This window comes from Danio aesculapii, chromosome 18 (assembly GCF_903798145.1).
Source record: "Danio aesculapii chromosome 18, fDanAes4.1, whole genome shotgun sequence".
In the NCBI taxonomy this organism is placed as follows: Eukaryota; Metazoa; Chordata; class Actinopteri; order Cypriniformes; family Danionidae; genus Danio; species Danio aesculapii.
Genome location: NC_079452.1, coordinates 38,544,541 through 38,553,547, shown reverse-complemented (window position 1 = coordinate 38,553,547; position 9,007 = coordinate 38,544,541).

Below are 9,007 nucleotides of genomic sequence, written 5' to 3'. Positions count from 1 at the left end.
TTAAGGTAACAAACTGAACATGTCAAGGGTAGAATGGCTATATATCACATCTTAATGCCCCATACTGGCATGTGGGCCTGAATGGTGTTGGAGAGTGTAATTATAGAGGGTGTGAAATGAGGAGTGAGAGATAAAACCCAGACCACTGACATCCCATAATGTCCATCTAAATTACAGAGAACAGCCAGCCTGCCAGAACTGCAGTGTCTTCTTTTTTTCTTCTTTTTTTGGGTGTATTGATAACAAAAGTGCTGCTTTATTTACTGTAGGGGAACATGTTTTTAAAGAAAAAGTAAATGATACATAAATTATATGGTTTTGTAAATGCATAGTAAGTTATTTAATTTCAACATACCATCCCATAATATCCATCCATCCATCCATGTATACACTACCTGACAAAAGTCTTGTCGCCTATCCAAGTTTAAGGACTTCTAGTTGATCTTTTGGTATCAGAAGTGGCTTATATGAAAGGCAAAGGCCTCTAGATTACACTTATTCTTCCAAAATAAAATGTCTTGATTTTTAATTATTTAATTAGGAGAGTAAGGTCTTACTTTGCTTAGACAAAAGTCTTGTCATTAACAGAAATAATGTACAGTACACACTATAAAGTCTGGGTGCTGTGGAAAAATAACTAATATTGTGTATGACTCCCATGAGCTTAGAGGACTGCATCCACACATCTGTGCAATGACTCGAATAACTTACTAATAAAGTCATCTGGAGTGGCAAATAAAGCGTTCTGGCAGGACACAGGATATATATATATATATATATATATAAATGTATGTATATATGTATGTATGTATATAAATGTATGTATATATGTATGTATGTATATGTGTATATATATATATATATATATATGTATATATATATATATATATATATATATATATATATATATATATATATATATATATATATATATATACAGCACATAATATTTTATTAGCTTTGTTTTATTCCAGCCAAATAAAAATATTAAAAAAAGACTTTCAACAGAAAAATATAACTGGAAATACTGTAAAAAAAGCTCTTGCTTACTTGGAAAATATTTGAAAATATTATATATATATTACAAAATAATTTCAAATTTAACTGTACAAAAAAAAATTATTCTAAAACATACAGAAATAATGGCGGTTCTTTCCAATGTGGCGACCCCAGATTAATAAACGAAGTCGAAAAGAAAATGAATGATTGAAGGCTTTTTTTGATTGAGTATTGATGACAAAACAAATAAAATAAAATAAAATGATAATGAATTTGAAATTATATGGCTTTGTTAGCATCTTTTTATTTCAACATAAATCCAAAGATTTCTATGTAAATTACAGAAAATCACCATGTTGTCAAAACTGCAGTGTCTTTATTTAAATGTTATAATCAACTGACATTGTACACAAGAATAGAAAAAAAAAGCCAATGACAACCCTGTCAAATTAAATCCCTGTTTGTAGACTCGCAGTGTTTGTGTGTCATGTAGTCTCACAGCTGGGTTGCTCAGCATCTGTTCAGCTCAGTGTTTGTGCTGGCAGGTGGTTTTACGTTGTCAAGTATTCAGGTTTAATTAGTTACAGGCCCACAAACGGATGCAGATATCCCAACAAGACAGGTGGAGATCAATTGAAAGAAAGATTGGATGCAGTCCAGAGACACTGTGCTGAGATGGATTTGTCCCTGGACACACAATGCTTATTAACCTTTCAATCCAAACCCGGTGCTCAAAATAATGAGGTTTTCAGCAAATATTGACAGTAAATTGGATAAAAATGAAGTAGAGGTGCTATACCGCCTGCACCTTTCTTCAAGGTTAGATGTGTCACTTTTAGAAATATAAATGTGCGAATAACAAATTAAAAAATGGATCTTTCACACACATTTTATGGTAAATTTGTATGTTAGTGCCTTCGTTTCAAGTTATAGCTTCAATAATGTGTAGTATATGCATTTATTTACAAGATTATTAAGTAATAGGTCCACATTTACTTATGTTTTCATAGACACTGAAATGTACCCATGTACTAACTACAAATAGCTAGCAATTCAAAACCAAAGTGAATAGCACTCTGTCATCTAGCTAGCAACATGTTAGAATCATAGCATTGTATTAGCTATGTGGCAAAATGTGCTAGCATAAAATTTAAAAACAGGCTACTAATATGTTAGCAAAATAAAGATAAAACAATGCAAATTCATGCTAGCATGCAAGCTACGCATGGTAAAAACATAGCAACAATGAGTTAAACATGCTGTGTCTTTGATTAAAGCTACTAAATTAGCATTGGTAATGTATTTAAAACCCATAAAGTGAATAACATTTCTGTAATATTTCAGGCATTTCTTATGTAGTCTGATAATCATATTTTTTTCACTTATGATTTCCCAGAATAAAAGTCAGGTATTTATAGAGTTCCAAAGCAGTGCTTAGAGAATAACACCCACTGGAGTGACTTCGCAACTTTGTATCTTTTTTTTGCCCAAACAGCAAATTTTTGTACTTAAAGAAGCTGAAAGTGTTTTTAAAAAGAGCACAACAGCAGCCTTTCAGTAAGTTTCAGACCAAATGTAATAACACCTACTGCATATGTGATTTCAGATCATTTATTATTATCATGTTATTTTGTTCTGTTGTCTCAAGTTTGGTGCAATGTGGATGTCATATAGAACTAAATAATTACAAATCTTAAAAAATAAAATTACAACACCTGAGTCAATATTCGATTGGACACTAAACTGGGCCCTTATTGCCGAATTATGTTTAATGTAAGAAGATTAGCTTTTATTCTTACGAAATACATGTGTAGATCAGGTTTATGATTAATACTGGTGAGCAGAAGAAAACCAAGTGTATTATCATACAGCCGAATCAGATTAGCATTATTGTGCTTGCTCAAATGTTGCATCATACATTCAGTTAGGGAGAAAAATTACTTGTGCATCAAGATGTCAACTTGATGAATAGTAGGCTGCTGGAGCTGCTTATGTGTCGTCCATGTAAAACACTCGACAGAAAGCCATCTTAATACAACTGACCTGCAAAAATAAATTGAAAACCGAGTGAGAAATTTAATAGAAAACTAATACATGCAACATTTGCTATGCATAGCCTCAGTTTTGGATGTGTCTGGATGACAGGCTTCCCTGGAGCTAAATTAAACCACTATCTTCCTAATTGTGATTAATTACTCTGACAAAATGCACATTCCTTGTCATTAAGAGTTTATACACATTATTTATTTATTTAATGCTGTACAGGTTTTAGTGTAGAGGAAATTTGTTTTTAAAGAAAATTAAAATGATACAGAAAGAGGAATACATTTTTTTAAAAGGTGATTTGTTTTTTGTCAAAATCACACAGTTATATAATAATAATAATAATAATAATAATAATAATAATAATAATATTTATTATTATTATTATTACATTTTTTTTACATATAATAATAATTTTATCATTACAGATAGTTTTGTCAACATTATCAACATCAACACAATAATATAAGAATAATAATATTTTATATACATATAATATAATAATAATAATAATAATTTTCATTATTACAATTACACAAATAGTTTTGTCACCATTATATACTACTACCACTACTAATAATAAAAATTGTTATTACAATATTACACAGATTGTTTTGTCAACATGATTATGTTTATCAACATGTCAACACAGTTATATAATAATAATAATAATAATATTTTTATATACATATAATAATAATAATGTTTTTATTATTACAATTACACAGATAGTTTTGTCAACATGATTACTGTATGTTTGTCAACACACGATTATATAATAGTAATAATAATATTGATAATAATAATAATAATAATCATAATTTTAAATTCTTACAATTACACAGATAGTTTTGTCAAGTTTTGTCAACATGATTACATTTATCAACATGTCAACAAAATTATAAAATAATTATAGTAAAAAATTATAATTATTATTACTATTATTATTACACAAAAAATGTTGCGCCAAGACTACACAATTATTTTATTTCTTACGGTGGTGCAGTGGGTAGCACGATCACCTCACAGCAAGAAGGTTGCTGGTTCGAGCCTCGACTGGGTCAGTTGGCTTTTTAACCTATAGGGCATGTCTTTGAACTTGCGGGGGAAACCAGACCCCCACAAGTCCAAACACATATCCTATTGGTAAATTGGTTAAGCTAAATTGTCTATAGTGCATGTATGTGAATGTGTGTATGGGTGTTTCCCAGTGATGGGTTGCAGCTGGAAGGGCATCCACTGTGTAAAACATATGCTGGTTAAGTTGGCAGTTCATTCCGCTGTGGCAACCCTTGATTAATAAAGGGACAGAATTAAGAATAATAAACGAATGAATTATGAATGAATGAATGAATGAATGAATGAATGAACACTGTAAAAATGCAGGGTTCCACACAGTTCATTCATGTTCAACACAAATCGATTACAGTAAGTTAATGTAACAAATTCACAAGCTTAACTAATAAATTCTACTGAATAATGTATCATTATTATTAATTACAAGTAATATATTGAGTAAGATTTAACTCATTATGAATTATGACCTAAAACATCCAATGTCAAGCAAACTTGCAAGTTCATAAAGAGAAATACTAAGCCTTAAAAGTAAGCATTATGCTTGCTTCAGATGTTTATCTCCGTTATTTATGTATTGAACCAGGATGCAATCTAATGCACAGTGAATAACTTTCCTATTTTCTTGTATTATGAGACAGTGTGTCTACTATCAGTCACACCTTGACTTTTCCAATATACTGCTCCACTACTACATACCTGTCATCCCCAGCAGAAAGTGAAGAAAAATCTAATTTCCTTCACGCTTCAGCGAACTCTATGAAAAGGCTGAAAGAGCTGATAGCACATTGTTGAGTTTAGCATTTTGTGCACAATCCCTTTCCTAATGCCCCATCTGTCATGCAATAACATCAGCTTTTGGGTCCAGAGGCGAAGACTTCCATGCGTCACGCACCGCATTGCCCTCAAATATACCATTTTTCTGCCCGAGGCCAGGCAGATCAAAGGCCCAATACGTTGTCTGCACATTCCTAACAATATTTGCTTGATAACAGCTGGCAGATCTTCTATATAACAGCATAATCAGAAAAAGATGCTCATAAGGAAACGGTAAGCTCCTCTCCTTCACCAGAGAGTTCACTTTATGCAAAAGGCAATATTGTAATGATGAAGTAGGTCATGAAAACAAGAGACAGATGTTTTGATTTCCTCCATCGCTGGACATGCTAGATCTGAGACTTAATACCTAATCAAAAAGATCAAAATGCGCACTTATTGATAAAGAGGCAGGAAATCATATCGCGTGTGATGGATGGATACCTGCGTTGTATGAGATTTTCACTGAGATTTATCACTATATTAAGATCGCTGAACTTTGGGTCAAGACTACGAGCAGTTTAACTGTATATGAGCAGGAAAATGCTCACAGTTGCACTTTTATACTGTAGGTGTTGATTTGGGAAAATCAAGCATCTCTTTTATCTAAATCAGTGTTGAAAGGAACATATTAAGAGCTGAGTGGTGAAGTTACAGGACACCTAGTACTGGCACCTCATAAAATAACTGTTTAAAGTGTTGTTTAAAGTTAATAAGATAAAATATTTGAGTGGTTTTACCCATTTGAGTAGAACTTAAGCATAAGTAGTTTATAAAATGCATCACACTGGCTAGCATGGGTATAGGAGAAGCTAGCAACAGGGTAAAACATGCTAACAACATGATAAATCAGACTGGAAACACACTATTAGTTTGTTGAAAACGTTTTAAAACACATTAGCTACACGCTACTTCATTCTAGCTAAAAATGTAAGCCAAGTGCTCAAAACATTGCATCAAATTCATATATAGCATGATGTTAAAAATTCAGACAACATACTAATTCATACTATCAACATCTTAAACCTGTTAGCCATGTGCTAAAACATATTACAAACAAATGTTACCAACACGGCAATTCATGCTGTGTGCTAGTGTGCAAGATGCTAAACAGGCTAGAATCATGTTAGCAGAATTACAGCATGTTAAATAATTCATCATAGTATATAGCGCAATAAACTATCAACATTTTAAATCATATTAGCCATGTGCTAAAACTTGTTAAAAACAAATGTTAAAATGCTGACAACATGCTAATTCATACTATTAACATCTTACATCTGTTAGCCATGTCTTAAAACATGTTACAAACATGTTAAAAACATGACAATTCATGTTGTATACATGCTAGCAAGATGTTAAACAGGCTAGAATCATGTTAGCAGAATTACAGCATGTTAATTAATTCATGATAGTATATAGTGCTATAAACTATCAACATTTTAAATCATATTAGCCATGTGCTAAAACATGTTAAAAAATGTTAAAATGCTGACAACATGCTAATTCATACCATTAACATCTTACACCTGTTAGCCATGTGCTAAAACAAACAAATGTTAGAAACACGACAATTCATGCTGTGTGCATGCTAGCAAGATGTTAAACAGGCTAGAATCATGTTAGTGGAATTATAGGCTATTAATTTACTCATGATAGCGCTATAAACTATCCACATTTTAAATGATAATAGCCTTGTGCTAGATATTGCCTACCCTGTGGTTGTCTATTGGAAGGAATGCATCAATAGAGCTGCCATTTTAGTACAGGGTAGCGCTCCTTAAAAATGAATGCGGAACCAAGGTACAGAGGAGGACTGGCCATCCAGAGCCAGCGATATACACATATATCTATGATCTAGAGTTTTCGCGGAGGTCAGTATGCAATTATTTTTTAAATTACGAAAATTATAATTTTACATCACTTTTCTACATTGATGGATTAGTGACCGTACGGACATCCCTGACAAAAAGCTTGTGTTTGTGTGTATGGAAATGTACTCACCACCCTCCCTGTTAAATTTGATCTAATTCATGTCCCGAAACACACCCCTTCTCCTGCTTTCATTTCTCATACTGACGGAGGGAGTGATTCGTTTGTGAATGAATCTCCGTTATGAGCGACTTCTTCACTTAGCCGATGATAATACAAGTTTCTGGCACTGCAGCATCTCGTTGTCATATTTCTTTTGCATTGTTTGCTGATTTTATTCAACAAAACTAGCATAAGCCGAGTATTTAGTGCGAGTTGGTGCTACTTTGCTTTGTGGTGAATGCAGTAACTGTACTATCATCAATAACGTTACCTGTTTAGCATAAAAGTTCATAACATACAAAATCATAAAAAACTAAATCTTACCTATGAAATGTTCTGTCTTTGTGCTTTGTTTTCTTTGTTTGCTCGTCACTACACCCGTGCACAGCGCTAAAGTCCAGCATCTTCACGTAGTAACACTGTCTTTGCTAGAGCGGTTAAATAACATTTGTCCGGGGAGCACTGTACAAATGTGATGGCGCTATTGGAGCATGCTCATGGTCCGTATGCGATATCTAGTGTATATATCTATGGCATGTTACAAACAAATGATAGCAACACGGCAATTTATGTTGTATGCAGGCTAGCGAGATGCTAAACAGGCTAGAATCATGTTAACAGAATTATAGCATGTTAATTAATCTACAATAGTAATATGCTATCAACATTTTAAATCACATTAGCCATGTGTCAAAAACTCCTAGCACAAAATGTTAGCCACGCTAAAAATGTGTTGCAAAACAATGCAAACTCATGCTAGCAACATGCTATACATGGTAAAAGCATACTGGCAATGAGTTAAACATGATATACTTGTCAACAACATGCTAATATATGTAGACAAGACATAAAATAAGCTGTTTTTGCAAGCAACAATTCTACAGTAGGCCTACACAAAAATGTAGATGTAATTTTATGCTTATTAACAACACAAACTTTTGAGGGCACATGCGGGCTTGTTTTGGCTGAGAGGAAAGGCATTAGTATTAATTTGTGTCATGAATATCACACAGACTTCTCTCTAATGAACCATATTAGTACATTAATTGCTGCTGGATCATGGCTAATTATTCCAGTGATTAGTTGAGTAGGCACAGCTGCAACACAACAAGGGGTAGAGGAATTCTGAAAATGCAAAATCCACGAACACTTTTTTGAAAGTTGCTATTTAGAATAGCATATTACCATCATACTACAACGGGGTATATGCACAGACTTTTAATTTCAGCCGGCCAGCCTCTGTGATTCCAGTCTTTCCATTATAAAATGTCCACGTCTGATTTCTTTAAAAAAAAAAAAAAGTGATCTTCACTGCCTGATAGATATACGATATAAAGTGGGTCTCAGAATGAACAAGAAGCACTGCATTAAATTCCATTATCCCCTGACCTGTCTTTAAAATAAGACATTTTATTTTACCCCAGTATTTTCTTTCAATTTTCTGTGCATGCCTCTTGATCCTGACAGCGCTAGCATTTACACGGTCTTTCATCTCATTTAACAACTAAACTAATGCTTAAGTCTATTTAATTGAATGTATTGTGATTACATTACAACATTAATACTGTAAAAGGAACCATATGAAATTAAAAATAGTCACATTAAGCATTCACTAGAAGTTTATCATTGGCTGAAAAACACTAGCTGCATACAGTATACCCCATTGTACACATACTGTCCTACTGTACACTCAAAAAATGACATTTGCTTTTTGTTCAAACTATTTATTTAAATTGAGCTGAAACAACACAATTCTTGAGTTTTTTGGGGGGGGAAATAATTGTTTTATGTAATCTAATCAAATTAAATTTGTAAAAAGTAATAAGTTAACTTAATTCCTTCATGTTGTCCCAACACAAATCACTTGTGTGGAATCTAGCATTTACAGTGTGCTTCATTTGGATGTACAGTATACTTGCTGTATTTGGAAGAATGTGCAAGTATCGCATAAAGTCACACAGGAATGTTGTGTACCTGGCTGTTTATCTTATCAGCGACGAGAAAGTGACACAAATTTATAATTTCACCTCCTTGAGTGACC